Here is a 16669-nt window from a genome sequence, read left to right as displayed (position 1 = left end):
TTTAACAGTGGATATAATGCATTGTGAGGGGGTGGAGCACTATTCTTCTCCTCCTACCCTTACCCCTTCTTTTTCTCTTTTTTAGTTTCTTTGTACAGTTTCCAGAGACCTAAAATATTAGGTCTCTTTTTAAGCTTCGCACCTTTGTATGTTGCTGACAAATATGAGTACATACTGTCGATTATATCCTTTTGAAATGTTCCCTCTCCGGGCCATTCCTGGTAACACTTTCCCACTGTGTCCCCTGTAAGGAACACATGGTGGCAACAGTAAACACAGACACAAATGATCCCAGTTCAAAGGGTGTTTATTGAACTATAAATACAGGGTAGAAAAATGCCTAACCTAAACTAAATCTAAGATGGGAGCAAGCTTTGACCATCAAATGAAAAATTAGGCAGCCCTTGTGGCGTGGTGTCAAAATAAAAAGGCCTATACTAAAATAAAACTATTGCCAATTTCTTACAACTAATTACTGAAAGAGTGTGGGATAGGGTTTCAATAAAGAAAGAAGTGTTTACAAATAATAAGTCAGTATGTGATTGCCAGGGGTCTCCCTTACCCACGTTTTGAGCATGGGACAAAGAGGATCTCCTGAACACAGCACATGCTTGAGCTTTCCCAGCATGAGCCAGCAGTGCTGTATCAGCTATCAGGTTCTTCAACGGCCAAGTCTCTTTTCAATAAAAAAGTATCTTGCCTTTGAGGCCTGGTGTATCCAACAAACAAACACAAAGTTCAGTTGCACATGTACTTTGGGTGATAACTTTCCACCCCTGTATCTCCCTCTGCCGGGTTCGGAGCCTAATGACAAGGGGGGCAATTCACTTCCTCTGGTCTTCTAATACTTCTTGCATTCACAAATCTTAATGTCTTTTTAAACAGTTCTTTGGGCTTTGCCCTCTGTTGTCAGCTTCCCTATGCCGGGTTTACTTTTGCCAACTTTTCCAGACAGTTCACCGTGGACACTCCTCGGTCGGGTTTACTTCGGTTGACACACTGTTCATAGGGACTTCAGGCCTCGTCCCTTTCCGTTAGCGTCCCTCTGCCACGTTCACTCTTGCCAACTTTTACTAAACATTTCACTATGAACATCCCTCTGCCGGGTTCACTCTTGTCAACATATTCTTTGGGACTTTAGATGTGCGACCCTTCTCTTTAGCATCCCTCTGCCGGGTTCACTGTTGCCAACCTTTACAATACATTGTTCATGCACTCATTTCACCAAGAGGGTTTCAATTCCCTTAACTTTGTAATGATCTGTCAAAGACTTTTGACGGTACAGAGGATTTTACAAGGCCCTTGTATGACCACATTGACCTCTTTTCTCTTCTTGTTATGGTAGTTTCTACCTTTGGGTAATCACCCACAGTATCCTTTGTGAGCACCCACGTGGTGCCGGACCCCTCTGTTGCTGGTTTTTGCCCTCTTTTATCAATAGTTTATTTATGCTTCTTCAGCAGTTCAAATGAGCCGTTGGCTGTTTATCGTTTAACACAGTTAGGTTTCTTATCGGTTCTTCCCTCAACTTACCGGCTGTGATAAACTGCTTGGCTTTCTTCTCCTTCGAGTCAAGGTTGGTTCCATAGAGACCTGCGTCTCTCCCCGGCTTGGTTATCAGTGGGGGGGGGGTTGTGTACCGTAGACATCTGCTGCAACACATGCTGGCTATTGTTCGCGGATCTAGACAGGGTTGTTAATGTTAGCAAGTGCCACACTTAGAACTGTGAATGTTAGCAAGTGGCTGTCATGATGCCTACCCCCGGGGACCCAGACCAAGTCCAGCAACCCCGGAAGCAGGCATCAAGTTATTCTAAGCAAGCCCAACAACCCCTGCTAGGGGCTATTTGGGTGCAGTCCTGGAGCCTATGGCGCCAGGCTCATATGGAGAGTCTATGGCGCCAGGCTCATAGATTAAAACTTACCTGATGCAGACCATGCTGCAAACTCACCTGATGCAGACCATGCTACAAGAGCTCCAAGCCAAAAGAGGCTTGGAAGGGACTACTTTACCTAGGGACTATTTTTTTACTCGGGTGGGGTTGGGGAGGAACACTTACCTGGGACTACTTTGGAGGCTATTTAAACCCCGCCCGAAGAGCAGCACACGCTTCGCGTTATTCTGCATCCAGCAGCGTAATGCTCACTGTGCCTGCAAGTCTGCATCCAGTCTTCTGCCATGCCCACCTCGAGTCTGGAGCTCCTAGAAAAAGGGAGAAAGAAGGAGAAAAGGTTAGAACAAGAGAAATACCTTTGATCCTTACCTGAATTCCCGATCCATCACGCCTTCGAGCTGGAAGAAAGAAGTTATTTTATGCGCGTCGCCTCGCCTGCTGCAGCGCCGCGCTTTACTCACCGGCCTTCGCAGCATCTTCACATTCCACCGCATCCTCCTGCATGTTCCCGCCGCACTCCGGCACCTAAGGGGAAGACAAGAACGGCAAGGTGAGCCAAGGGAGTACACAGAGGCAATATTAGTTACCCCCCCATAGACTTACCTGATTTACCACCGGGGGTACTATTCCTCTTCATGGGTCGGCGCAGCTCCCACTGCATCTTCGCCGAACCCCGGACCCTAAGGGGAAACAAAAGGACAGCAAGGTGAAACAAAGGGACAAACAAGGGGAAACGTCCTCACCACAATAGACTTACCTGATTTTACCGCCGGAGGCATTATTCCCAGAGACTTCATACTTTCTCTCAGCGCCTGAATAAGGGAGAAAGCAACAGGTTACATATGGACATTATTTTATCGAACTGTGTTGGATAATACAAATCCTTACCTAAATATTATCGGTTGCCACGAGGAACTCTTCGCTAGGGTCAAGCTGCAACCTGCAAGGAATCGGACAGAGTGAAAGTCAGACATTTGAACTCTTACGAACTACATACTTACGGCGTCTTGCCGGGACTCTCAGAGTCAATATTGTTCTGGAACTCACCAATTCCTTCGAGCCAGTGAAGCAACTGGTTATCTATGCGCCCCTGCGCTAAATGCAGGATGGAGAGCTCATCTTTCCAAACCATCAGGTGAGACTCTAAGAGGAGACATCAAAGGTGATCAGTGGGGAGAGCAGCGGGAGTGGGGGGGGGGGTTAACGCTCAACTCCACGGGTGGTTAATTCCCTTTCTCCATTTGCAGAAGAATATTCCTACGGGCCAAGCAAACAAAGCTAGGTGGGCCAGTCCAGTCCATCATCTCGGCACTACGTGTCACATTGGTGGAGACCGCAGCTGTCTAGTTCAGATTGACGCCCCTGTGGGAGCCAGGTGAGCGTAACAGAGCCACACTTAGAACTGTGAATATTAGCACATGCCACACTTATATAGAATTGTGAACATTAGCCTGAGCCGGACCCAGACAGAATTAAGAAGGGTAGCAAGTACCACATTCAGTTAGAATTGTATACATTAGCCTGGGCCGGACCAGACATAATTGTGAATGATAGCAAGTACTACATTTAATTAGAATTGTGACGATTAGCCTGCCTCGCATCTAGATAGAATTGCGAATGTTAGCAAGTGCCACACTCAGATAGAATTGTGAATGTTAGCAAGTGCCACACTTAGATAGAATTGTGAACATTAGCCTGTGTCACATCTAGACAGGATTGTGAATATCGACCAGTGCCACATCTAGATAGAAGAGCAAATATTAGCCTTTGCCACAACTAGACTGCATTGGGAATAATACCAATGCCACATTTAGATATAATTATGAATGCTAGCTTGCTTCGCATCTAGACAGGATTTTGAAGGTGGGCCAGTGCCACATTTGGATATAATTGTGAATATTGGAGTGTGTTATATATAGACAAGATTGTGCACATTAGCCAGTGCCTGATCTTGATTGAAATGCAGAGATATTCATGCGCCACATCTAGAAAGGACGTGGAAATTAAGCACACATCACTTCTAGATAGCGAGGCCAATAACCAACCCACTAACAATTTCACCCCTCTTCATATACCTCTCAAACACTAACCAACCACAACCATAACCCTAAAGCACAACAAACTGTACAAACTTCACTACACCGCAAAAACAAAACAAACCACATGTAGCTTTGCACAACAGCACACAACGACTATCGACCGGAAAGCACCCCCAAGCTCAGGGAACGGTGTTAACCGAACTGAAGCTGCCAACAGCACATCACTTGCCCTTATCCCGCTCATTCCCACTAACTCACCCCCCACCTCCTTTCATTTTCATATCCGCCAGAGTGCTTGGGGACCACTCCGGTGGTGATAGTGTGCGGTACAAATATCCTTTAACATTAACACCAACTACCTTTCTTGGCCTGCTCCTAAAATGGCCGCCGCCACCTGCACCTGGGTGAGCAGTGAGCCCATTCCTTTTCTCGTCTAATTCAGCAAAACACGCGCAATGGACCTTGATCTACTACAACTGCATTACTTTTACAACCACTGCCACAACAAACAAGGGATCGATGCCTGAGCACGAACTACCTAGCAACTTTGCCTATTGACTGTTCTCCTGTAAGTATTCATGGCCCGTTTGTGTGATTCTTACTACTGTGGGGCCAAACCAGCCTATCCGATTATTACCCTGCCTGCACTGTTAACCTAGCCCTTAGCACTGTGATGCCAGACCCTAGCCACTACTGAATCAGCCTATCTGAGTATTGTCATTCACTGTATTTGATTATCACCTATGCCTACATTATCTAACTAATTTTCACGATTGTGATGCCAGTACTGAGCTAATGTCGAACTAGCCTACTCTGTCAAAGTTACTGCCTGCACCACCAGACTAGCTTATCACAACCTTTAATACAATTCCCAGCCAAATTGTAATAGTCTACCTGCACATTGTTATCACCATTATTTGTCTTCTACACTATCTCCTCTAATCTCCTCTAATCATTTGCATAATATGCTTACCACAGTACACATCCCCTACGTCCTTAGCACATTACTCCATTCTAGAACCATTACAATGCCAACCAACCCTCACCCCAAAGGCCAAGTGAACCATGCCACACCTGGCGCACACCCTAGCAACCCTTGTACTGTAGGTCTTAGGAACACCAGTCACTGGGCTAGATTACCCAAACTTTTTGAACCCCTCACCAGATCACTGCCCACAGCAAATAAAACAAACAACCTTGCTATCAACCAGCTGACTATCAGTGATAATTCTAACACTACCAGCCCATATTCCCACACTACTAGTAAGCACAGCAAAGTGCATAAACCCAAGAAAGCAAACCTAACGACTAGCCCCTCTACTCCCACTAACTCCCTCAAAGGAGCCATAATAAATGCCAAATCCTTGACTGCTCACGCCACAGAAATTGCAGACTTGATACTGGCAGACAACCTGGACTTTCTCGCCATTAAGGAGTCATGGCTGCATGAAGTGGCAGTCCCCATGCTATCATTAGCAGTCCCTGACAATTACACAATACTCAGACAGGATAGAGATAATGCGCGAGGTGGAGGTATTGCCATTATAGCCAAATCTTGCCTCGCTATGAGACTCTCTTCTGCCCAAAACTACCAGTCCTGTGAAATCCTATCAGTTAAACTCCTGCTAATCAATTCCCAAACCCTCACCATCCACTTAATATACAGACCTCCTGGCCCAATTGGGACATTTGAGGAAGACATCCAGACCCTACTCTCTAACAACCTTAAAACTACCTCTCAGCGACTACTTTTAGGTGATTTTAACCTGGGCTTTAACAACCCCCTAGATAAACAAGTCACGACGACGTCCAATATTTTAACTGAACTTGGACTATCCTAAAAAGTTTGCGAACCCACCCATAACAAAGGGAGAACCCTAGACTGAGTGGTGGACTATAATTGCACTGTTAATGTCACTTCCATTGCTCTACAACTCTGGACAGACCATTTCCTCCTGTCCTTTGCATTCTCCACTTTCAGACCACTTCCATCAGTCAGCTTGACCACCCCATCCTGCTTGACCAGAAATAAAGAGAGTATTACAGCAGATAAAGTGACGTCTGCTACCCCCCTCAACTTGCTTGCCAACAACCTAGACTCGGGTACATTTGTCGACTAGTTTAATAAAATCATACAAACCTCACTCGACACCATTGCCCCTCTTAAACTTAGAGCTAGCAAGCCCAAAACTCACCTGAACAAATGTATGCCCCACAGCTAAAAGACTTAAGACAATTAAAGAGGAGCTGTGAAACTTCCTGGTGATCACTCCCATCAGAAGCCAACAGAACCAAATTAACAGAAATATCCTCCAAATATAAAAAAGAAATCTGCCTGGCCAAGCGTAACTCCTACAATAAACATATATCCAACGCCAACTCTAGTATGAAGGAATTATTCACCATCCCCAAGGAACTAGAGTCTCCAATCCCCACGCCTGACATCTGCACTAAAGATAAAATTGGAGTTCAGATATTCAACAATCACTCGCAAATAAAGTTGCTACCCTCCAAAACAAAATCGCTCTGAAAAAACCCTCACTCAACTCCCAGCCTAATAAGCTGCCCCTCACCCCTGCCCTTCCCGTTAAGGACAATTCACCCGACTCACTCATCCGCTTCAACTTCGCTAAAACTACTATTCTTGAGGAAGAAAAAGTTATTCTCTCTCTCAAGCCATCCAATTGCCAAGGTGACCTCTGCCCAGCCCAGATTATAAAGGGTGCAGCAAGAGATCTGGCCCCCTTTATTTCAAACTTAGCAATTACTCATTTGCCTCTGGCACCATCCCCACTAACCTTAAACAATCCTGGATGCTCCCCTTGCTAAAAAAGCAAACCCTTCACCCTCTGATACCTACTAACTACCGTTCTATTACGACAGTTCCGTTCTTGTTAAAAATACTCGAAAGGTGTTAAACCCTTAACGCCTAATTACGAGGTCCCTTTGCGGGATCCGACCTTAACGGCTGGTTTTACCAGTCGTTAAAGTAGGGTGCCGCAAAGGGACCTTAGCGCCTTCCCCATTCCCATTGAGCCCTATGGGGCAAAAATGGGAATGGGGAAGGGCCCATGGTGAATGGGGAATAACCGCCCTGCCAACCTTGGAATGGGGCGGTAATTCCGCCATTCACCATGGCGGACCCCGGCATGGACCATGGTGCTAATAGCACCATGATTTAGCGCCGTGGTCGTAATGAGGCCCTATATCTCATCATTCAGGCATGGATGGCAACCCATGGGCTCTGCCTGAATGATGATAAAACTGAGCTTATCATTCTAGGTACTCAAACTAACTTTAAAAAACTAGGCCAGGAGTATTCATCAGGGTAGCCAAGGAGGTGAAGACCTTGGGGATCTACCTCGATTCCACACTCTCCTTCGACAAACAAGTGAACTCTACACATGTAAGCTCATCAGAACAGGCAAACCGTTCCTGTCTGATGACAATTGCATGATCCTAGCCACAGCTCTGATACTCTCAAGGCTGGATTATTGCAACGCCCTATACATAGGCGCCAACAAATCAATTATCCAGTGGATACAAATCCTCCAAAACAACGCCCTTAGTGCGGCACTCAGCATGGCAAGAAGGTCACATATCTACCATCAGGCGCCACAATAATTGGCTATCAAACTATAACAAAATCTTATTAAAAACGGCATCCCTCACCTACAAAGCTCTCAACAATGCCGCCCCTAGTTACCTCACGGACAGATTCCTTAGGAGGTCATCTACCAAACCTACGAGACTCTCCAACACCAATTGCCTCATTGTCCCAAGATTTACAAGTCGATTCATGGAAATAATGTGCGCTGAAATTTTCGGCGAAGCCTGCAAAAGCGTGTGAATCGCAGTGCCAGTGCGAAAATAGCAGCGAAACCCGCGCACAGCGATTCATGGAAGTCCGTGCACGAAGAAATTCCAGGATGTGCGCCAAAATACTGCGTGGCGCATGCTGGCGCACACGTCTTCAAACCGCGTGCGCTAAGCGCACAGCGAAAGCGCACATAGCATGGCGCACAAAACAAAAGTAGGCGTAACATGGGACGTAACACGCAGAATGGAGAACAACGCGTGAAAATGTGGGCGAACACCCACACGCTCGCCTACATCACGTATTCATGGAATTGAATAGGGCAAACCAACGCACGGGCAAAGACGCGCGCAGGTCTAAACACGTCCGCCACACGAAGGCAGGCGGTAGCGTCCCTGCGCATGAAAGAAATGTGCGCCAAAATGTGCGCTAACAAAAAGCACGTATATACAGCCATGATGAATGTCCCATACTGTGGCCCTCTAGTTCAAATGACGTGCAAAGGAATATGTGACAAACACTGACACTCGCTGTGTGAAAAATAGCGTGTGCGTGTATTTCGGGGGTGCGCGGGAAGTCCTACACGCGATTGGTCCTGGGGGAGCGGGTACGTGTATTTCAGGGGATCGCGTGAAGTTTCACACGCGATTAGCCTTGGGCGAGTGGGGTACATGTAAATCTGGGGTGCGCGGGAAGTATCACACGCGATTGGCCTGGGTACATGTATTTCAGGGGTGCGCGGGAAGTTTCACACGTGATTTTGCTGTCAGAGCGGGGAATGTGTATTTCGGGGGTGTGCGGGGAGTCCTACACGTGAATTGGCAGTGTGGGTCCCCCCAGGTGTCCCCTCTATCCCCTCCACGACCCTTGCAGGCAGCCCACACCACAGGGGACTACCCTGCATCCCTGGTCATGTCCCCCTGCACCCCCACCCCCCAGCAGTGCAGGGGCACCTGCCAGCAGGCCCCTACTCATGTCCCACTTATGTCCTCCTGCACCCCCACACCCCAGCAGTCAGGGGCACCTGCCAGCAGGCCCCCACTCATGTCCCCCTGCACCCCCAACCCCCAGCAGTCAGGGGCACCTGCCAGCGGGCCCCCACTCATGTCCCCCAGCACCCCCACTCCCCAGCAGTCAGGTGCACATGCCAGCAGGCCCCCACTCATGTCCCCTTGCACCCCCACCCCCCAGCAGTCAGTGGCACCTGCCAGCAGGCCCCCACTCATGCCCCCCTTGCACCCCCACCCCCCAGCAGTCAGGGGCACCTGCCAGCAGGCCCCCACTCATGCCCCCCTGTACCACCACCCCCCAGCAGTACAGGGCACCTGCCAGCAGGCCCCCACTCATGTCCCACTCATGTCCCCCAGAACCCCCACACCTCAGCAGTCAGGGGCACCAGCCAGCAGGCCCCCACTCATGTCCCCCTGCACCCCTACCCCCCAGCAGTCAGGGGTGTTAGGCGGAAACCTGTGCAGTTCCCTCTGGGACCACTGCAAAAGATTTAGGACTACAGGTGTTTGGCAGTAAACCCACTTGGTAGCAGTCTGTACCACACAGATTCACTCGGTAGCTGTGGCTGAGCAGTCAGACTTCCCTCAAGAAGAGTTAGGCAGTATGTGGAGTATACACGATAGGGCAATCTACACAGTAGAACAAGCAAACACGGAACAAGGCTTCGGTGTAAAGATATATAGTTATTTATTTGTAAGAACACATCTATAGAAAACACTCTGGCACTCAATACGGCAAACGATTTCAATTGCAATTACTATACGAAGAAAATATCAATCCCCCTAACAATAGTTCGACAAGTCTAGGTTCAACTGCATCACTTATTTGCAGACAGAGGTGTATGCTTTAACCTAGATGGCACTCTAGTATTCGTTAGGACGGGAGAGAAAAGACCGGTTAAGAAATCAACTCGATACCAATATTTTTAAGAACAAATGCAAGGCAAGAAGACAGGAACCACTGTAGATTCCAAAGCTCAGAGGCCAGGCCCACTCGGAGAGAGGCAAGGCGATGTGTCCCAAAAAGTATCTCAGAGGAAATGCGCTTCGAGTCTTTCTCGCAAATTGTTATGGAAAGATTGGACCAGTTCAGAACAACACGTTAAAGAAAGCTTGGAGGCGACCCAATGGAAAGGCGAGGATTAAGACACCTCACTCTATCCGGCAGAAAGGGAAGCCAGGTGGACACGGTACCTTGTTTGTGGAGAGACAGCTCCGGCGGGGGCAGTTGTCCCTGGTGGTAGATGCACGTCGGGTCTTTGCCAAGAGTAGAGGTGATCTCGTTGTCGAAGAAAAGTGAAGTCCGGTGCACCACCAGGGAAGAGACCAGCCGTGGAGTGCTCCGTCACAAGGCACCGCCTTTTGGTCGTGGTACAGGGGTAGTGGCTATCCGGTTGCCGAGGTGCTCTGCACGGGCAATTCGACCACTGCGTCCTGGAGCGAAGAAAAAGCAAAGGGGACTGGTTGTTCCCACCAGCCAGGGGAAGAGACTCTACGGCAGGGAGATCTCCTCTGTCGTCGGGAAGTGGTGAGTCGGTTCCGCAGGGCTCCACCGGAGGTGTCGTCGTTGCAGGTCGGCTCAGCTTTACCCTCATCAGATTCTTAGGTCCTGTGGCGACTTCTGAAGATCCAGTCCCAAAAGCCCTGCTTTTATGCAGAACACCCCCATTCATTCAGCCTAGCTGTCAATCAAAACACGCTAAGTGGTGAGCGGGGTGGCTCACCACTTGGGCCAATCACACTAGAGTGCGACCGGAGTTCGCAAGGCAACTCGGTCCAGGGTGCCTAACCCCCTCCCACACCCCTGTGGTAACCCAGACAGAATGGCACCACTTTGGAGGGTCTCTGTACAGAAGCCCGCCAAAAGTGGAACAAAGGGCTCAACCTTTGGTTTAGGAGTCACAGAGACAAACACAGACGCCATTTTAAAAACCGAGTTCTGGCAGAAAATACCATCCGATAGACTTATTTAAGGTAAGTAAATCGGTGGTATGTTAGAGATTAACGAGAAAAAGTATCAATCTCCAACAATGGGAAGAATCCCACAGGGTTATATTCGGGGTCGAATATAACAAGTAGTTTCCACTGCCACCAGCCAAAACTCGCCGAGGGGGGACGGGACAGTGCCCCCTCGAATAACAGACCCAGGAGTAATCGAATTACCCCTACTAGTACGTCCACAATAGGATGGTTTGTACTAGTTCTGTTAGTAAATTTAGGTCTAGTAAAGCCAATGGTGACTTTACATGCCCGGGGAGACAGTAGTCAGTCCCCGGGTATGGAGTCTATGATGGAGGTCCGCTAGGACGCCCCAGTGCTACGGCACGGAGGGTGCGTTGTAACACACATAGTAAAACATATGAGACCCTATGGAGTAAAAGACCCCATAGCCCATAGAACACATGGACATTCAAAGGAATTACACACATTCATGTCCAAGAGTGGGAAAAAAGAGTCTCACTCTTGGCAGGATGGAAAAAAACAAACTCCAGAAATCCAGCAAAGCTGCTGGGGGACTCACTAGGTTAGGAAATTCAGCCTAAACAGAGAATTCTCCCTAACAAGGGGCACCTGCCAGCAGGCCCCCACTCATGTCCCCCAGTACCCCAACCCCCCCAGCAGTCAGGTGCACCTGCCAGCAGGCCCCCACTCATGGCCCCTTGCACCCCCACCCCCCAGCAGTCAGGGGCACCTGCCAGCAGGCCCCCACTCATGTCCCACTCATGTCCCCCTGCACCCCAACCCCCCAGCAGTGCAGGGCACCTGCCAGCAGGCCCCCACTCATGTCCCACTCATGTCCCCCGGCACCCCCACCCCCCAGCAGGCCCCCACTCATGTCCCACTGCACCCCCAGCAGTCAGGGGCACCTGCCAGCAGGCCCCCACTCATGTCCCCCTGCACCCCCAACCCCCCAGCAGTCAGGGGCACCTGCCAGCAGGCCCCCACTCATGTCGCACTCATGTCCCCCAGCACCCGAACTACCCAGCAGTCAGGAGAACCTGCCAGCAGGCCCCCACTCATGTCCCCCTGCACCCCCACCCCCCAGCAATCAGGGGCACCTGCCAGCCAGCCCCCACTCATGTCCCACTGCACCCCCTCCCCTGCAGTCAGGAGCACCTGCCAGCAGGCCCCCACTCATGTCCCCCTGCACCTCCACCCCCCAGCAGTAAGGGGCACCTGCCAGCAGGCCCCCACTCATGCCCCCCCTGAACCCCCACCCCCCAGCAGTCAGGGGCACCTGCCAGCAGGCCCCCACTCATGTCCCCCAGCAACCCCACCCCTCAGCAGTCAGGGGCACCTTCCAGCAGGCCTCCACTCATGTCCCACTCATGTCCACCTGCACCCCCACCCCCTAGCAGTGCAGTGCACCTGCCAGCAGGCCCCCACTCATGTCCACCAGCACCCCCACCCCCCAGCAGTCAGGGGCACCTGCCAGCAGGCCCCCACTCATGTCCCCCTGCACCCCACCCCCCAGCAGTCAGGGGCACCTGCCAGCAGGCCCCCACTCATGCCCCCCTGCACCCCCAGCAGTCAGGGGCCCCTGCCAGCCAGCCCCCACTCATGTCCTCCTGAACCCCACCACCCAGGAGTCAGGGGCACCTGCAAGCAGGCCCCCACTCATGTCCCCTTGCACCCCCACCCCCAGCAGGCACTCATGTCCCACTCATGTCCCCCTGCACCCAGCAGTGCAGGGTACCTGCCAGCAGGCCCCCACTCATGTCCCCCAGCACCCCCACCCCCCAGCAGTCAGGGGCACCTGCCAGCAGGACCCCACTCATGTCCCCCTGCACCCCCACCCCCAGCAGTCAGGTGCACCTGCCAGCAGGCCCCCACTCATGTCGCACTCATGTCCCCCAGCACCCGAACTACCCAGCAGTCAGGAGAACCTGCCAGCAGGCCCCCACTCATGTCCCCCTGCACCCCCACCCCCCAGCAATCAGGGGCACCTGCCAGCCAGCCCCCACTCATGTCCCACTGCACCCCCTCCCCTGCAGTCAGGAGCACCTGCCAGCAGGCCCCCACTCATGTCCCCCTGCACCTCCACCCCCCAGCAGTAAGGGGCACCTGCCAGCAGGCCCCCACTCATGCCCCCCCTGAACCCCCACCCCCCAGCAGTCAGGGGCACCTGCCAGCAGGCCCCCACTCATGTCCCCCAGCAACCCCACCCCTCAGCAGTCAGGGGCACCTTCCAGCAGGCCTCCACTCATGTCCCACTCATGTCCACCTGCACCCCCACCCCCTAGCAGTGCAGTGCACCTGCCAGCAGGCCCCCACTCATGTCCACCAGCACCCCCACCCCCCAGCAGTCAGGGGCACCTGCCAGCAGGCCCCCACTCATGTCCCCCTGCACCCCACCCCCCAGCAGTCAGGGGCACCTGCCAGCAGGCCCCCACTCATGCCCCCCTGCACCCCCAGCAGTCAGGGGCCCCTGCCAGCCAGCCCCCACTCATGTCCTCCTGAACCCCACCACCCAGGAGTCAGGGGCACCTGCAAGCAGGCCCCCACTCATGTCCCCTTGCACCCCCACCCCCAGCAGGCACTCATGTCCCACTCATGTCCCCCTGCACCCAGCAGTGCAGGGTACCTGCCAGCAGGCCCCCACTCATGTCCCCCAGCACCCCCACCCCCCAGCAGTCAGGGGCACCTGCCAGCAGGACCCCACTCATGTCCCCCTGCACCCCCACCCCCAGCAGTCAGGTGCACCTGCCAGCAGGCCCCCACTCATGTCCCCTTGAACCCCCAGCCCCCAGCAGTCAGGGGCACCTGCCAGCAGGCCCCCACTCATGTCCCCCTGCACCCCCAACCCCCAGCAGTCAGGGGCACCTGCCATCAGGCCCCCGCTCATGTCCCACTCATGTCCCCCTGGACCCCCACCCCCCAGCAGTGCAGGGCACCTGCCAGCAGGCCCCCACTCATGTCCCACTCATGTCCCCCAGCACCCCCACCCCCCAGCAGTCAGGGGCACCTGCCAGCAGGCCCCCACTCATGTCCCCCTGAACCCCCACCCCCCAGAAGTCAGGGGCCCCCACTCATGTCCCACTCATGTCCCCCTGCACCCTCACCTCCCAGCAGTACAGGGCACCGGAGTTCGCAAGGCAACTCGGTCCAGGGTGCCTAACCCCCTCCCACACCCCTGTGGTAACCCAGACAGAATGGCACCACTTTGGAGGGTCTCTGTACAGAAGCCCGCCAAAAGTGGAACAAAGGGCTCAACCTTTGGTTTAGGAGTCACAGAGACAAACACAGACGCCATTTTAAAAACCGAGTTCTGGCAGAAAATACCATCCGATAGACTTATTTAAGATAAGTAAATCGGTGGTATGTTAGAGATTAACGAGAAAAAGTATCAATCTCCAACAATGGGAAGAATCCCACAGGGTTATAATCGGGGTCGAATATAACAAGTAGTTTCCACTGCCACCAGCCAAAACTCGCCGAGGGGGGACGGGACAGTGCCCCCTCGAATAACAGACCCAGGAGTAATCGAATTACCCCTACTAGTACGTCTACAATAGGATGGTTTGTACTAGTTCTGTTAGTAAATTTAGGTCTAGTAAAGCCAATGGTGACTCTACATGCCCGGGGAGACAGTAGTCAGTCCCCGGGTATGGAGTCTATGATTGTGGTCCGCTAGGACGCCCCAGTGCTACGGCACGGAGGGTGCGTTGTAACACACATAGTAAAACATATGAGACCCTATGGAGTAAAAGACCCCATAGCCCATAGAACACATGGACATTCAAAGGAATTACACACATTCATGTCCAAGAGTGGGAAAAAAAAAGAGTCTCACTCTTGGCAGGATGGAAAAAAACAAACTCCAGAAATCCAGCAAAGCTGCTGGGGGACTCACTAGGTTAGGAAATTCAGCCTAAACAGAGAATTCTCCCTAACAAGGGGCACCTGCCAGCAGGCCCCCACTCATGTCCCCCAGTACCCCAACCCCCCCAGCAGTCAGGTGCACCTGCCAGCAGGCCCCCACTCATGGCCCCTTGCACCCCCACCCCCCAGCAGTCAGGGCCACCTGCCAGCAGGCCCCCACTCATGTCCCACTCATGTCCCTCTGCACCCCCACCCCCCAGCAGTGCAGGGCACCTGCCAGCAGGCCCCCACTCATGTCCCACTCATGTCCCCCGGCACCCCCACCCCCCAGCAGGCCCCCACTCATGTCCCACTGCACCCCCAGCAGTCAGGGGCACCTGCCAGCAGGCCCCCACTCATGTCCCCCTGCACCCCCAACCCCCCAGCAGTCAGGGGCACCTGCCAGCAGGCCCCCACTCATGTCCCCTTGCACCCCCACACCCCAGCAGTTAGGTGGACCTGCCAGCAGGCCCCCACTCATGTCGGACTCATGTCCCCAGCACCCGAACTACCCAGCAGTCAGGAGAACCTGCCAGCAGGCCCCCACTCATGTCCCCCTGCACCCCCACCCCCCAGCAATCAGGGGCACCTGCCAGCCAGCCCCCACTCATGTCCCACTGCACCCCCACCCCTGCAGTCAGGAGCACCTGCCAGCAGGCCCCCACTCATGTCCCCCTGCACCTCCACCCCCCAGCAGTAAGGGGCACCTGCCAGCAGGCCCCCACTCATGCCCCCCCTGAACCCCCACCCCCCAGCAGTCAGGGGCACCTGCCAGCAGGCCCCCACTCATGTCCCCCAGCACCCCCACCCCTCAGCAGTCAGGGGCACCTTCCAACAGGCCTCCACTCATGTCCCACTCATGTCCACCTGCACCCCCACCCCCTAGCAGTGCAGTGCACCTGCCAGCAGGCCCCCACTCATGTCCCACTCATGTCCTCCAGCACCTCCACCCCCAGCAGTCAGGGGCACCTGCCAGCAGGCCCCCACTCATGTCCCTCAGCACCCCCACCCCCAGCAGTCAGGTGCACCTGCCAGCAGGCCCCCACTCATGTCCTCTTGCACCCCCACACCCCCAGCAGTCAGGGGCACCTGCCAGCAGGCCCCCACTCATGTCCCACTCATGTCCCCCTGCACCCCCACCCCCCAGCAGTGCAGGGCACCTGCCAGCAGGCCCCCACTCATGTCCCACTCATGTACCCCAGCACCCCCACCCCCCAGCAGTCAGGAGCACCTGCCAGCAGGCCCCCACTCCCAGCACCCCCACCCCCCAGCAGTCCGGTGTACCTCCCAGCAGCCCCCCACTCATGTCCCCTTGCATCCCCTTGCACCCCCACCCCCCAGCAGTCAAGTGCACCTGCCAGCAGGCCCCCACTCATGTCCCCCAGCACCCACACCCCCCAGCAGTCAGGTGCACCTGCCAGCAGGTCCCCACTCATGTCCCCTTGCACCCCCACCCCCACCCCCAGCAGTCAGTGGCACCTGCCAGCAGGCCCCCACTCATGTCCCACTCATGTCCCCCTGCACCCCCACCTCCCAGCAGTGCAGGGCACCTGCCAGAAGGCCCCCACTCATGTCCACCAGCACCCCCACCCCCCAGCAGTCAGGGGCACCTGCCAGCAGGCCCCCACTCATGCCCCCCTGCACCCCCACCCCCCAGCAGTCAGGGGCCCCTGCCAGCCAGCCCCCACTCATGTCCCCCTGAACCCCACCACCCAGGAGTCAGGGGCACCTGCAAGCAGGCCCCCACTCATGTCCCCTTGCACCCCCACCCCCAGCAGGCACTCATGTCCCACTCATGTCCCCCTGCACCCAGCAGTGCAGGGTACCTGCCAGCAGGCCCCCACTCATGTCCCCCAGCACCCCCACCCCCCAGCAGTCAGGGGCACCTGCCAGCAGGCCCCCACTCATGTCCCCTTGAACCCCCAGCCCCCAGCAGTCAGGGGCACCTGCCAGCAGGCCCCCACTCATGTCCCCCTGCACCCCCAACCCCCAGCAGTCAGGGGCACCTGCCATCAGGCCCCCACTCATGTCCCACTCATGTCCCCC

The sequence above is a fragment of the Ambystoma mexicanum genome, chromosome 7q (genome assembly GCF_040938575.1).
Source record: "Ambystoma mexicanum isolate Mex_15411 chromosome 7q, UKY_AmexF1_1, whole genome shotgun sequence".
Lineage (NCBI taxonomy): Eukaryota > Metazoa > Chordata > Amphibia > Caudata > Ambystomatidae > Ambystoma > Ambystoma mexicanum.
This window is presented reverse-complemented; position numbering follows the sequence as displayed.